The sequence below is a fragment of the Argopecten irradians genome, chromosome 6 (assembly GCF_041381155.1).
Source record: "Argopecten irradians isolate NY chromosome 6, Ai_NY, whole genome shotgun sequence".
Lineage (NCBI taxonomy): Eukaryota > Metazoa > Mollusca > Bivalvia > Pectinida > Pectinidae > Argopecten > Argopecten irradians.
The window spans coordinates 39,700,650-39,715,119 of NC_091139.1; the positions used below are offsets into that span (position 1 = coordinate 39,700,650).

The 14,470-nt window shown below is 34.3% G+C and overlaps 1 protein-coding gene across 2 annotated transcripts in view; it reads left to right on the forward strand.

Annotated features, from left to right (window-relative positions):
• Positions 1 to 3,515: 3,515 nt before the first annotated feature.
• Positions 3,516 to 14,470, forward strand: part of LOC138325858 (cell death protein 3-like) — a 29,498-nt gene continuing 18,543 nt past the window's right edge. Inside the window, exon 1 of one of the 2 annotated variants that reach the window (XM_069271823.1) lies at positions 3,516 to 3,604. The gene's annotated coding sequence lies outside the window, so the exon portion shown is untranslated. Of the gene's footprint in view, positions 3,605 to 14,083; positions 14,198 to 14,470 lie in introns of those variants that run through there. The other variant, XM_069271822.1, reaches the window with a different exon arrangement.

Genomic DNA, 14,470 nt, shown 5'->3' on the forward strand with positions numbered 1-14,470 from the left:
ACAATCTGAGTTAGTTTAAATATTCAGTTGATCCCACACACGAGCCCACAAACTAATCTGTAGGTTTTAGGGATCTAGATACAAAAGGCGGTAAGAATTATATTTTGTATAGTGTACATTACAATACACTTAGTCCAGTAAAGTTAGGGTGTTACCCCAAAATAATTGCAACAGAATGTTTTCTTTGTTTTTTATACAGATCTGACTTTGTTTTATACAAGAAAAAAAGTCGCCACAAATAAAAAAAATTGGAAAGGGTTTTTTCGAAACCCAACCCCCCCCCAATTTTTTTAGGGATATTTGCATAATTTGCCAACTTTGAAGCCAAAAATAAACTTACATGGTTATCATGAGATACTAGAAAATTACTGTATGGCAAGAACGTTATAAGGACAGCACAGATTGCCAAAAACCTAAGTAGAAATCAACACAGGGAAAAAGTATGACAACATGAATTTTGCATATGCTTTTGTTGGATTGTTAAGATAAAAAATTGTTAGTATCAACAATACCATTGATACTCATTTTGGTGGAATCTTTTTAAATAAAACTTGTTGATTAAAGGCTTTAAAAGTAAAACATTTTACTTTCACTATCTGAGATAACATGGTTGCTCAAAGTTGGTCTTTGGCCTTTTCCAAGGATATTTTGAAGTCCAAATTGAATATTCAGTAAGTACCGTCTCAAGTGTTAAGATAATTATTAATTCAGATTCTTTGTAGGCTATTCTTACCTTGAAGAGACAACTATATCAAGATATCCCCAAATATAAAAGACGTGAGGTCGATCAAATCCTCATTTCGTCCCAATTTGATTAAACTTCTCTAATTGGATAAGTCCTTAGGTTGAAAAAATGTGAATATCTATTTTGTGACTAATCAGATTGCAAAATCCTTTAGCAGATATTACCACCAAAATGGAGCGTTCTTTATAAAGTGAGATTGAAGTTTCTTTTTGATCAAATTTTTGAATAGGTCAGTTTTTATTTTTCCATAATGGAACCGGGTGGGGGTTACATAATTTTCAATGAGATAAAGGATTAAAACAAGGGGCCCATGGGCCTTAACGGTCACCTGAAAATTTAAGCCATTTGGACCCCACTGGGCTCCACCCCTCAGCCTTTGGGGATGAGACAGGGTCAAAATGACATAATAGCAAAATGTCCTCTTGTGGTTATAATGTGAATCAAAAGTTAGAACAATTTCCAGTAGAAAATAAACAAAATATACCCAAGAAGTATTCAATTTAAACTATAGCAAACTTAGCCTCCTCCCCAGGGGCAAACAAAGAGGCCAAGGGTTATAAAATTCACAATTCTGATAAAGCACCACAGGTCCAATAATAGCATTATTACAAAGGACATGAACTCTATAATATAGTTACCGTCGAAAAAATCCCTTTTTCAAACTCATCCTAGATCTTGTTGATATAAGGCTACATACAGAGTTTCATCAAAATCAGTTCACATTTACTAAAGTTATCTTGTACACAAGCACAATGATAAAATTAGAACAAAGGGCAATAACTTGTACGTTACTGTCGAATAATTCCCATTTTTGAACTCGTACGAAATCTTGTTGATATAAGGCTACATACAGAGTTTCATCAACCACGGTTAACATTTACTCAAGTCATCATGTTCACAAAGTAAAGTTAACGCACGATGGACAATAGGCTATTGCAGTAGGTCACTATGACGTATGGTCAGGTGACCTAAAAATAGTAACAGTGACCTTGACCTTAACCTGGCAATCCTGAAACTGTATCTTGTCGAAAATATTATGGTCCTTTAAATTTGTGTGAAGTTTGATCAAAATCACTCAAGGAATGAAGCCGCTAGAGCACTGAAAATGATTTTCTAAAAATAATAACGGTGACTTGACCTTAACGCTGCAACCTTGAAACTCAAACTTTTTCAGTCCTTTGTATTTGTGTGCAGTCTGATCAAAATCACTCAAGGAATGAAGCCGCTAGAGTGCTGACAAAGAAATTATCTAAATTTCTAAAAATAGTAACAGTGACCTTGACCTTAGTCTGGCAATCTTCACACTCAAACTTGTCCGAGATATTATGATCCTTTGTCTATGTGTGAAGTGTGATCAAAATCACTCAAGGAATGAAGCCGCTAGAGTGCTGATAGGGATTTTCTAAAAATAGTAGCAGTGACCTTGAACTTGACCAAGCAACCCTGAAACTCGAACTCGTTCCAGATCTTGTTAAAATTAAGCTACATACAAAGTTTCATCAATCTCGGTTCACATTTACTCAAGTTATCGTGTTCAAAACAAAAAGTTAACGCACGACGGACGACGCACGACGCGACGCACGACGGACGACGACGGACAAAAGGCTATCGCAAAAGGACAACGTGACCTATGGTCAGGTTACCGAAATAAAGTTCCATTTCAATTTTATAGCTGAAAATTATCACAGTTCTTATTTATTTACTGGCAAAATTTTATGACAAACGAATAAAGCATATTCGAAAAATTAAGATTATTGTATTGTAGATTATGGTATTCAGCCAAATTAACGCGATAGGAAGTTTTTACTACTAAATAAGATGTGCATATTTATACCGCTTTAACAACAAATGATCAAAATAAAAAGTAAAAATATACAAAAAAGGATATAACATATTTGGAAGCATTTGCTTTTTTTTAATTTTCCGACATATTAGCTACCAAAATGACTGTTTTGACAAAAATCTTAGTACAAAAACACTTCAAATTGTCACGATCAGTCAACTTGCAGGTTAATATTTAGTTTTTGTCCTCGCTAATGTATTATCGATCACGCATTACTATCAAAGAAAAAGTAATCATTTAAGATTTAAAACATAAACTGATACTGTTCAGAGTAAGATTTTATAAATGTTTGCATCTAAAAAGAACAAAAACGGTAATGCTAGCTTAATTCAAAAGGTTTTCAGCCGTTTTCATCCTTCTTTATTTCTTGGATTGACTGAAATTATTGTATCATTTCAACTTATTTGTACTAACCTAAAGTTTGTCTTATTATATACCCGATTTCATAATTCAAGTATTGCAAAAAGGCAGATATTGTACTTTTAAAAGAGGTCAAAAGTGTGATTTCTCTATATTTTCTTATTTTTCGGGTGTTGAAGAAACGACTTTCCAAACATATGATTTTTGGTGACTTTTTTATGGTAAAATACTAAGATCCTCAAACCTAAAAAGCATAAAACAAATTCTGTTGCAAATATTTGAAGGTTAGGCCTCTAATTTTCGTATTTTTCATGTAGATTATGATTTGTATTACTGATCTAGACCCATAAAACGCCTAAAATATAGGATTAACCCTTACGTACTGTACAATAGTACATAAAGTATTAATCCCTAAGTTCATATATACATATGCATCGGTCGATATTCTAAATAAGTAGTGCATACCGCTTGTTCACGTATTATACCTTTATAGGTGTATACGAATGTATTGGTCAATACCTTATAATGGCAAGCAAACGACGAAGGGAAATCCCCTTATTTTCCAAACTTAACTGGTATATAATACGTTTTCACTTTGAATTTGTTTCTGCCGATGTTGTAATGGACTCTGACTTGATGAACTTTATTATTACATGGTAGGTATATATATATATATCACTATTCTCAAAACATTATCTAAATAACTTGTGAAATACTATAAACTTTTCTCTCGAACATAATTTTGTTTGCAGCTTAAGTACCGTTTGGCCTACAGTTGTCATTTTTATAGCATCATGGTAATGTTCATATTTTTAGTTTTAATTATCTCTCTAAAATATTGATTTTCAGTGGTATTCCAATGGTTATAACATGGGTGTAAATTTATCTAACATTTGCAGGATATTGCTGCATGTCGTTCTGCAACGAAGGAAATTGGCATTTTAACAGGAAATATTAGCAGATTTTCTTTAAACATGTTAAAAAATTAATATAAAATCAGCCTTAATTTTAAGACGAAAGCTAGTCTCATCACCGACAAATCAAAGCCCCTAAAACCCCATAGCTTATTCCAATAATAATTTATATTCACAAATTAAAAATGAACGTGTCCACATGTTTCAAAATATGCTTTTTTCAACCCAATAACAAATAAATCAATACAGGCGATCGTTAATGATAATCACACAGATTTTAGCTGTTTACGATATAGTTATCAAATATTGATTTCATTCTGTATCACAACAATAAACGTGTTTTTAAAACTAAATTCCAAAACATAAAGTACTTATGGTTATCGAAACTGGCGTGGGTGTTTACGCAAGTTGGGTTGGGCTCAACAGAAAATAAAGTGTTTTTTCATGATTTCATTACAACACAAGTATGCAATTTACACGTTGTTAATTTTGCCTTACAATTTGACACAAAACTCCATAATATTGCTCAACTGAAGACCAAAAGTAAGGCGATGTCAATGGGGACGTTAGGAAGAAGAAAGTCACTTAGAACGAAGACGAAATCATGTACTAAAGGGACAGCTGACATATACAATTCAATTACTCTTAAAACTAACAAGAACATCAAACTGCTCGATTCATGCTGAGCATTAGTAGGGATAGCAGACATATACAATTCCTATTTCTAACTACTAAATACTGTAAATGAAAGCTATCAACATGAATCGAGCAGTTTAATGTGCTCGTTAGTTTTTGAGAGTGTGATTGGTGTATAGTAAAACATTGTCAATCAAGATAATTCCAGTTTGCTAATGAAATGTGATGTAACTTAAAGGTTAATGTACCGTAACTGGGAGAAAATTTCTAGTAGTAATTTTATATTTAGCAATCTATTACAAGTAGTAAGTTTTGATGAATTAAGCTGTAAAATTATTCAAATTCATGGGCAAATATCTATGATGCTGTAAACAAAAAGTCATTTCTATTTGGGTTGATCTCTGATAATTATCCACCTATAAATAGAGTTGATAATGAAAATATTATTATTATTAAACAATATATTTATAGGATGAGATGCTTTTAAAATTCAATACATATAGATTCTTTAATTAAGACAATAAAAGACCATTATAATGTTCAAAAATATATTGCTATTGGAAAAGGAAAAAAATGAAAAAAAAATGATACAAAGTGGAGTATAGCCTGTGTCAATATTTCTTAATTATATATTCTACTTAACTTACTTATTATGATTTTTAAAAGACATATATGTAAATATTTGAGATTGTTTTTGACGAGGCCGACTACCACAATTCTGCTAGCCTACCTTCCTCCTTTCTAAATCTTTATCTTACCCCTTACCCCTTTGTTATAGTGCAATATACCTCTATCGGTATATTTACTATACGTCTTAACTTGCATCTAATTTACTATTACCACCTTTCAATTAACAGCCTTCATGAGTGAAAGAAGAGGATATATGAAGTCCTATGTATGCTTCTATCTTATGAGTGGACGGAATAGTGTGATTTTCCTTGGATGATGATGATGATATGATGATGATGATGATGATGATGATGATGATGATGATGATGATGATGATGATGATAATGATGATGATGATGATGATGAAAATCGTGGAATGATGGTGATATAGTTGATGATTGTGAGGATGATGATGATGATAATACGAGTAAGATATTTGAGAATGAGTGTGATAATGATATTGAATGTGAATAAGAATGAAAGTATTAAGTTATTTGTAGTATATTGAAAAAAATCTGCTTTATAAACATTTGCAATAACACAAAATCTATGCACTGTACTAGTTCTTGGTTTTATGCTTGATGTATGTTTAGATGAAAACATGTATGAAGAGGTAAACTACTAAATAGTAATAATGTGAAAAATCAAATTCTAGACCACAACTTTGCATCTTGGTTTGAGAAATGAAATTGTAGACCACAACTATGCATCTTGGTTTGACCGTATGCATTCATATCTGCGCAATGTAGACGTAAATTAATATCATGATTTACTGCTAAAATTCATTTTGAGCTTTTATTTCACTTCGCAAAATTAAAACATGTGCATTGTAGCTTTCTTGGCAGTCCAAATGAGAACATTATTCTAGTTCTTGATAGGATAACATCGTACATTCTTTCGTTCAAGGTTGTCGGTGTATCTGCCCTAACCTTCCAGTAATTAAATATTGTTTTATATTCTATATAACATTTCCTGTATAGTGGTGCATTGAATGTCTGCACTTGTAACTGTATTTGTAAGTTAATTGTTACATTAACGAATAACAGAAATGAGAAACCAGCAGCTAAATTCAAAACACAATTTAATTATATATACAATATTATACAGAGATGGTTTACAATGTCTAAAGTAATTGGTGGTGGTACAAGAGTAGTACGATGATTTAAAGTGTTACTTATCTGTATCCGAATGTCCTGGTATAATCCTTGATCCTTCCAGGTTTCAAATTAACAATAACCACAAATCCACATGGAAATTGAATGTCCACCGATGATTTGTAAAGTTCCAGGCAATATGAATAAATCCACACAAAGTGTTATAATCCACAGATAAAGTCACAATAGCTCTCCCAATAGAATCTTATATGGCGCTGTACAATTCTTAAAATGTCTTATTACAGGTCTCATTACAGTTCTGATTAGCCTTGGGCAGCTGGAGTATATATAGCTTAACCCTAATTCAAGAATATTGGAGAACCTTCTACTTCTAGAAATATCTAACTAAAAACAGTAAACAAATAAACACACAGAACTTTCTGGAAATAGATCATTCTAGATCTCTACTTATAATCAACATGTTTACAAACATATTTGTTTATACGATGATAATATTCTAGAAAGTTCTATAACCTAAATTAATTATGTGAACTTTATAGGATGTATTGATAATATAGCTATAGGAGTTATCTCCCCTATCTAATAACTACATGTATTTAGTGTCATACATAACACACCCCTCCTTAAAGAAAAGAAAGTTTTCTTGAAAAGGAAACTTTCTTGACATATTAAGTCATATTTAAATCCTTGATAAAGCATCAGCTAGAATATTGTCTTTCCCTTTGATATGTTTGATGTCAAGATTGTACTCTTGCAAAGTCAAACTCCACCTGAGAATTCTTTGATTTTTGTTTTTCATTTTTCCAATGAATGTTAAAGGGTTGTGGTCGGTGAAGACCAACACAGGCACAACTGTAGTGCAGAGATACACATCAAATTGGTTCAAGGCCAAAATCAATGCTAAACATTCTTTCTCAATGGTGGAATAATTTCTCTGGTGTTTGTCAAATTTTTTCGAGAAGTAATAAATTGGATGGTCAATTTGTTCAGTACCTTCTTGCATTAAAACAGCACCAACACCTACATCACTGGCGTCAACAAACAGTTTAAACTGTTTATTAAAATCTGGAGCAGTCAGAACTGGTGAGTTTGATAGTATGGCTTTCAATTTCTCAAATGCAGAATAGTATGGCTTTCAATTTCTCAAATGCAGACTTACATTCGTCTGACCAAACAAATTTGACATTTTTCTTTAACAAAGCAGTAAGTGGAGCTGCTATAACAAAGAAATTTTGACAAAATTTTCTGTAGTATCCAGCCATACCAAGAAATCTCATCAGCTCTCTCTTGCCTCCAGGAGCTGGAAAATCTATAATTGATTCTACTTTGGCCTGAACAGGTTTAACCTGCCCCTGTCCTACAACATGGCCTAAAAATTCAACAGTTGCATGACAAAATTCACATTTCAATAAGTTTACAGTCAATTTCATGGTAGTGAGTCTCTCGAAGAATTCGTGAATCCCGCGTAGATGGTCTTCCCACGTGTCGTGGTAGTTGATGACGTCATCAATGTATCCATCGCAGCCTTCCAGGTCTGATATCACGCTGTTAAGAAGACGTTGAAATGTTGCCGGGGCATTCTTCATACCAAACGGCATAACTTTGCACTGGTACAAACCTTGTGAAGTTACAAATGCAGACACTTCTTTGGCTCTTTCTCTTAATGGCACCTGCCAATATCCTTCCAACAGGTCAAACTTGCTAACATACTTGGCTTTGCCAACTTTGTCAATGCAAGAGTCAATCCTTGGAATTGGATAAGAGTCTGTTTTACTGACAGAGTTAACTTTTCTGAAGTCAGTACAGAACCGGTATGTCTTATCTGGCTTTGGCACCAGAACACATGGAGAGCTCCATTCACTTTTGCTTGGTTCAATAATATCATTGTCCAACATGTATTGAATTTCTTTCTTTAAGTGTTCTTCTTTCAAAGGATTGACACGGTAAAGATGTTGCTTGACAGGTGGCGCATCGCATACATCCACGTCATGATAGATAGCATCTGTTTTACCTGGTGTATCCGGAAACAAATGTTTAAACTCAAGTATCAAATCTTTCAGTTCATTGCGTTCCTTTTCTGATAGATGACATAGTTTCTTGTCCAAGTTCGCGAGCACATCTGAGTTCCGTAACTTAAGACCACAGTCTAAACCTACATCTTGTACACCACCATCTAAGTCTAATTTACAAATATCAGCTGTACTTTCACTTTGTGATGGTACAGAGGCCAAAGTAGCAATAGGTTGAGAGGTCTTGCTCTCTTCTCTATCTACATATTTCTTAAGCATATTAACATGACATAATTGAGTTTTTTTGCGCCTCCATGGAGTTTGTACAATGTCGTTAACATCATCGACTTTTTAGGTCAACAACATAAGGTCCAAAATATCTAGCTTGCAAAGGCTGACCCGGTATTGGTAATAGAGCCAAAATTTTGTCACCTGGATCAAAACTTCTTGCACGGGCATCTTTATCATACCATGTTTTCATTTTGGTTTGAGTAACGGCCAAATTTTCTTTTGCCAGTTCACATGCCCTTGTCAACCTTTGCTTAAAGTTAGACACATACTCTAAGAGATTCACTTTAGAATCTTCGTCCAAAATTTTGTCTTTCAAAATTTTCAAAGGACCACGTACAGTATGTCCAAACACAAGTTCAAAGGGACTGAAGCCAAGAGATTCTTGTACAGATTCTCTAACGCCAAACAACAACATGTGTATACCTTCGTCCCAATCTCTTTTGTTTTCAAAACAATAAGATCTCATCATATTCTTCAATGTCTGATGAAAACGTTCTAAAGCACCCTGAGACTCTGGATGATAAGCACTAGACTTATACTGCTTGATCTGGAGCTGGTACATGACTTGTTGAAAAATACCAGACATGAAATTCGAACCTTGGTCCGATTGGACAGCTTTTGGAAGACCAACCAATGTAAAGAATTTAACCAAAGCCTTGACTATGTTAGGGGCCTTGATATTTCTGAGTGGAATGGCTTCAGGAAAGCGTGTGGAAGCACACATAATAGTTAAAAGATACTCATTCCCAGACTTAGTTTTGGGTAGAGGACCTACACAGTCTATAATGACTCTACTAAATGGTTCCTCAAATGCTGGAATGGGGTGCAAAGGTGCAACAGGGATTTTCTGATTAGGTTTCCCTACCACCTGACAAGTATGACAAGACCTACAAAAATCAGCCACATCCCGTTTCAACTTGGGCCAAAAGAAGTGATCTAAGATCCTGTTATAAGTCTTGGTCACACCTAGATGCCCTGCCATAGGTACGTCATGAGACAAACTTAGAATATCTTGCCTATACCTCGGTGGGACAACTATTTGATTGACAACCTTCCAGTCTTCCTCGGGAGACACATCAGGGGGCGCCACTTGCGCATCAACACACCTGACTGACGGAAGTAACAAACCGGGACTTTCTCAGCCTCTTCCTCACTCAAAGCCCGATTACACAATAAGGAGATTTCAGGATCTTTCTCCTGTTCTACTACAAGCTCCTCTCTAGACAAAGATGATTTAGTCATCATGTCAGACAAAGAAGTACCCTTGTTAGGAACAACTCTATCACTATCAAAGTCTACAGGATTGCTCAAAAGATCACACTTGCTCCCGACATCCTCTATATCATGAGCCAAGAAAGTGTCACCTAACCCTGGACTATAATGATCCTCAACTACTGCAACATCAGAAACCTTCTTACTCATTGAACGAGTTACAGCACAAGAAGGGAAAATACCAGGAAATTCCTGTTGAATAGTCTCAGCATCATCTGTTTTATCAGGGATACTGGACACTAAGGGATCTACCCTAACTTTCTCTCCAGCCAAGTCATTGCCTAAAATGAGCGACACGCCCTCTATGGGAAGTTCCGGTCTAACACCAATGGTGACAGGCCCAGTAACCAAGTCTGACTTTAAATAAACAGAATGGAGAGGCACATTAACAAAACCTAACTCTACACCTTGAAGCAAAACACTATTACCACATGAGGTCTCCTCAAACAAAGGCACTACGCCATCTAATATCAAAGAATGAGAAGCCCCAGTATCTCGCAAAATCTTCACAGGTTTCAAGTTGGTAATATCACTAGTAAGTGAAACAAAACCTTCAGAAATGAAGGGAGAGTACTTCTCCAAGACACTATCAGACTCTGAGCTCTTAATTTCAACAGACACTTTAGAATCTTCCACAATATCACTAAGTTTCTGACTAGGCTTTGACATAGCTAACACAGAAGGAACTGACTGTTTACGCCTTTGCTCCTTACGCTGGAGAGAATAACATTCAGACATAACATGCCCTACTTTCTTGCAGTAATTACAAACAGGACCAGAAGGAGACCCCACACCTACCCTATCATCTGTTTTTTTAGAAGCAGACTTAGTTTTATCACCTAATTTAGGTTTGTCGTTGGAAGGGCCACTAAAGGTTGGGATCCTAGGCTGACCAAATTTACTAGTACCTGTGGTACTGTTTTTGTCTTAAGAACTGTTTTTAACAAATGAGCCTTTGTGGGTGAGAGCGTAATCATCAGCCATTGTAGCTGCTTCACTAAGTGTTTCAACTTTTTTCTCATCTAAATGAGTTTTTATGTTTGTGTGGACACAACGTTAAAACTCCTCTATCAACAATAATTGCCTCAATTTACCGAAATCGTCATCAAATTCTTTAGAATCACACCACCTATTAAATAATTGTTCTTTTTCTCTGGCAAATTCTACATGAGTTTGTTCATCTCTCTTTCTCGAGTTTCGAAATTTCTGGCGGTAAGCCTCAGGAACTAACTCATAAGCTTTCAAAATAGCTTTCTTGACTACTTGGTAATTTGAAATCTCATCTAGAGATAAAGAAGAATAAATGTCTCTAGCTTTACCAATCAAGACACTCTGAAGAAGCATTGTAAGCTTATCTTCAGGCCATTTCATACTATCAGCTATTTTCTTAAAATGCAGAAAATACTTGTCAACTTCTTTCTCTTGAAAAGGAGGAACTAACCTAATGTTTCTACTGACATCAAAACCTCTGTTTCCTTGTAAACCCCTAAAAGTTAGATTACTTGAACTGTCTTGAGAAGCTAGCTCTAATTCTTTCATTCTAAGTTCTGTTTCAGCTTGAATTTTCTGCTTCTCTAGCTCTAACATCTGATCTCTCTCAATCTCTTTTTCTTTTAATTCTCTTTCAATTTCTTTTTCTCTTAACTCTCTTTCTTTGTCTATTTCTTTTTCTCTTAACTCCTTTTCTATTTCTCTTTCTCTCATTTCTTTCTCTTTATCTATTTCCATTTGTCTTAGTTTCATTTCATGTTCAAGTTCCATTTGTCTAATTTGAATTTCTGAACTGACTGTTTCCTCTATACTATCTAATGCACTAGAGTCAAATTTGCCATTGTCAACAAAATATCTTATAATTACATTCCTAATTTCAGCTTTCCTCAAATTAGTTTTGATAGTAAGGCCTAAATGTTTACCCAATAACAGTAAATCCTTCTTACTAACTTGCAAAAGAACTTCCAGGGATGGCGCTTTAACAAACTGCTCTACCTGCATAGTAGTCATGTTTATCTAGCTGTTGGTTTCAAATGTAAACTCCAAGTTTGTACACAAATTTTGCAAATTTCTTAATTAATTTTTCCAAGTTAGATTTCACAAATAAAATATCGATCTCGGACAAGAGCCCCCAATTTCTGTTACATTAACGAATAACAGAAATGAGAAACCAGCAGCTAAATTCAAAACACAATTTAATTATATATACAATATTATACAGAGATGGTTTACAATGTCTAAAGTAATTGGTGGTGGTACAAGAGTAGTACGATGATTTAAAGTGTTACTTATCTGTATGCGAATGTCCTGGTATAATCCTTGATCCTTCCAGGTTTCAAATTAACAATAATCACAAATCCACATGGAAATTGAATGTCCACCGATGATTTGTAAAGTTCCAGGCAATATGAATAAATCCACACAAAGTGTTGTAATAATCCACAGATAAAGTCACAATAGCTCTCCCAATAGAATCTTATATGGCGCTGTACAATTCTTGATATGTCTTATTACAGGTCTCATTACAGTTCTGATTAGCCTTGGGCAGCTGGAGTATATATAGCTTAACCCTAATTCAAGAATATTGGAGAACCTTCTACTTCTAGAAATATCTAACTAAAAACAGTAAACAAGTAAACACACAGAACTTTCTGGAAATAGATCATTCTAGATCTCTACTTATAATCAACATGTTTACAAACATATTTGTTTATACGATGATAATATTCTAGAAAGTTCTATAACCTAAATTAATTATGTGAACTTTATAGGATGTATTGATAATATAGCTATAGGAGTTATCTCCCCTATCTAATAACTACATGTATTTAGTGTCATTTGTAAGTTTATGCCTTTAGTTACTGCTTATACAGTAGATGAAATTCAACATATTTGTTGGTAGCTTAAAGTTTAACTTTCGCTTTCTTTTACATGTATATATATAATTCAACAATTGATAGTTCTTTTAGACTTCTTTCCCCATCACTTTTTGTTTCTGTTTTTACGTGTTTCCTTTTCTTTAAAATATGTTATCTCACAATTTTGTTTTGTTAGTACCTTTCAACAATTATTGTTTTAATTCTAATTTGTTCATGTAACTCTTCGTTTACGTAGGAATAAAGATATGAAAGAATGTACATGTACGTCGAGTATGAGTTGTATTACTGATCAAGACCCATAAAATGCCTAAAAATGGTCTGTGAACACTGTGATGGGTCCAAATTAATATAAACTGTAATTAATTCTCAGATCCCTGTGGCAACAACCAGATACAAAAAGGTACGATTAGATCACCAATTTTGCATGCCAGTTATTACGAAATATTTATCTAAGTTGGTTCGCTCATGTTTTTGGTCATGCATTAAATAGTGGCTAGTTTATTGAACATGTATAAGAAAAAATAAACATGTGTTCAGTATCGTACCCAAATTTGCTTGTCTGTAGGATGTTTTTAATAGATACCTAGATATATTACCATGGTGATTCAAACCGTTTAGCCCTGTCATGTGGAATCACATCTACACTTTCTTGGTCAGACGTTTGGCATTGCCTTGAAATAATTAAAATTAGATAAACACACACATATATATATAGCATAAAGGTGGTCTTAAAAAGAGGTGGTAGTTATGATGTCCCGACATAGTACTACAGGCCCTCCCCCTCTGGGTCACGAGTTCGAATCCCATGTGGGGCAATTGCCAGATACTGATCATTTTACTGATCGCTGTCAATTTTTTTTCTCCGGGTTCTCTGGTTTTCCTTAAAACTAAGGACCCTGGCTGTAAAAGGGACGTAAAACTAAAACCAACCAAACCTAAACAAAACCCTGTGGTATAGCGCTTATTGATTGATTCCATCTTTATTCACTATCTTGGCTTTGTTGACTGATTTTACATCACAAAAAGAGAACTGTGACTCATAAATTATATCGACACTTGGATGGTATATTTCATCGCATATTCCTAAGAAAAAAATCATAGTTTGAAAGCATTTGTTTACGTCTTTTTTAACAGAATGTTTTTCATTTTGCAATCAGGAATGATAATGTCTGTTTGGTCTTAAAAATTGTGTGACACACAGATTTGTGTGATTAATTCATGCGCACTATACATTATAGTACATAAAGTCTTATCTCTAAGTTCATATATACAAGCGGCGCATACCGCTTGTTCACGTAATGTACCCTTATAGGTGTATACGAATGTATCGGTCGATACCGTAGTAATGGCAAGCAAACGACGAAGGGAAATCCCCTTATTTTCCCAAACTTGCTATAGGTCCTACCTTGAATGTTATTTCTGCCGATGTTGTAATGGACTGCGTCTTGATGAACTTTATTATAACAGTACTTGGTAGGTATGGCACTATTCTCAAAACATTGTTTAGATCATTTCTGAAAAACTTTAAAATTTTAAGACCTTTCATTTTGTTTGCGTCTATAAACTTGTACCGATCGGGCTGCAATTGTCTTTTCAATAGCATCATGGATATATCTCAAAATATTTCTTTTCAATGGTTATAACATGGAAATATATTTATTTAACATTTGCATGATGATGTTGCAGATCGTTCTGCCAACTAAGGAAAATGACATTTTAACAGGAAAAATTCGCAGATTTTCTTTC